This window comes from Sceloporus undulatus, unplaced genomic scaffold (genome assembly GCF_019175285.1).
Source record: "Sceloporus undulatus isolate JIND9_A2432 ecotype Alabama unplaced genomic scaffold, SceUnd_v1.1 scaffold_19266, whole genome shotgun sequence".
NCBI lineage: Eukaryota > Metazoa > Chordata > Lepidosauria > Squamata > Phrynosomatidae > Sceloporus > Sceloporus undulatus.
This window is the reverse complement of record NW_024822181.1, coordinates 1-1,767: the sequence shown is the minus strand read 5'-3', so window position 1 is coordinate 1,767 and position 1,767 is coordinate 1. Positions and strand designations below refer to the sequence as shown.

General features: G+C 43.9%; 1 long non-coding RNA gene across 1 annotated transcript; it reads right to left on the bottom strand.

The window, feature by feature from the left end:
• Positions 1–528: 528 nt before the first annotated feature.
• LOC121918606 lies at positions 529–1,650 on the bottom strand. The gene is made up of 2 exons (XR_006101268.1): positions 1,504–1,650; positions 529–1,313 (listed from the first exon to the last, which is right to left on the bottom strand). It is a non-coding gene; the product is annotated as an uncharacterized LOC121918606 (long non-coding RNA).
• Positions 1,651–1,767: the final 117 nt, after the last annotated feature.

The following is a 1,767-nucleotide window of genomic DNA, read 5'->3' as shown; positions in this document are numbered from 1 at the left end:
TATATATATACATACATAGAGAGAGACAGAGAGAGAGAGAGAAAGAGACAGACATAGATATGTGTGTATGTGTGTATATATATATATATATATATATATATTCCATATTGTCTCTCTTTCTCTATATATATATATATATATTCCATATTATCTCTCTCTCTCTCTCTCTCTCTCTCTATCTATCTATCTATATATATATAACATTTTAACACATACACATACATCATGGATACATATATATATTGAAAACAATATATGATGAAAGAGCTGAAAGGCGTTTTAAAAATCCTAAAACACCTCTTAAAGTTGATTAATAAGGCACCAAAAGAAGTAGAAAAGTTTGAAAGCGTTCAAAAACCTATACCCAAATATACTCAACTAAACCCAGCCCTCCTTATCCACTGATTTCCTCCTATCCATGGATTCAAGCACCCACAACAACATCAACCAAAAGGGACAACAAAGACACCCGGCAACCAGATCATTCAGAAATGCCAGCGAAAGAAAAGGCTTTGTTCGCTATTGTTAAACCTTTTTACAAAAGAAAAATTCCAAGTTTATTATGTAAGGATAGGATGTGGGCTAAATCCCCAGCTCCTACGCTTTGCAAACGCCACCCTCGCGTTCGTCAAGAGGCCGCGACCTCCTCCTCCTCCTCGTCGTTCCGATACATCGCTCCTTCCTTCTGCCTTTCTTGGCTTGGGAAGGCTCTTTGCCATATAATGGCTTAAGTGTCCAGACAAACCTACTGAACTGGGAATAAAAGAGAGGAAAAAAAACAAACAAACCAGCAGCAAAAAGAGGACTTGCACATCTTCAGGGGTTCGGAAAGCGGAGACGATGCGGCGGGCAAACAGATCCCAATTTGCTGTTTTCAACCTCAGCCTCGAAGCTGGATCCAAAAGCTAAAAGGGCCCACGCCAAGATCCACACCCGGTACCCCTTCCCCTAAATGCCAAAGCAAAAGCCTGACTTTGGGTGTGTTTTCTTTTTAAAAAATACTTCTTTTTAATCATAATGCGCCTCCTCAAGAGGGAGGAGGGGAAGAGGAACCCGGGCAGAGGCTCTAAGTCCCAACGTTTCGGCTTTTGAGTTCTTGGGGGGCTCCAAACCGAAGCCCCGTGAACGGCGGGGAAGGAGCCGGAGTCGGGGAGACGGGACCCATTTCAGTCCGTGGATTCCAAGACCGACTCGCTTAGAGCCAGGTCCCAGTAGTGCTCCGCGCCGTGCTTCTTAAAGTGCTCCCGCGCCATGTTTTCGGTGGGGCACTGCTTGAACTTCATCTCGCCGAAGCTGCGCTCCTTGGCTGTGCCCTGAAAGGAAGGCAGAGAAAGAGGGTCTGGCGTAAGGGCAGATTGTAAGCCTGAGGGCAGGGAACCGTCTAACTAAAAGATTGTATGTACAGCGCTGTGTAAATTTACAGCGCTTTATAAATAAAGGTTAATAATAATAAGGGGATGCCATCGCGCCCACAAGCCTCCCTAGGCCAGGTTGGCAACTCACCTCCCAAACCAGAGAACATTTATTCGTCTTCTTTACTGCCTCCTCATCGGACTCTTCATCATCTAAAGAAAGAATGAAAAATAAATACACTCATCCATCCATATTTGCAGCTTTGATTATTCACGGATTTGATGAATATGTCCTCGCTAGGAATATCTAGGTCCTCCAGTGCAACTCTATGGTCAACTTAAACTAAAAGTTGCACTGAAAGACCTAGAGATTCCTAGAGAGAATACTCTACTAGGCCTTTGTAGCTCCTCTGGC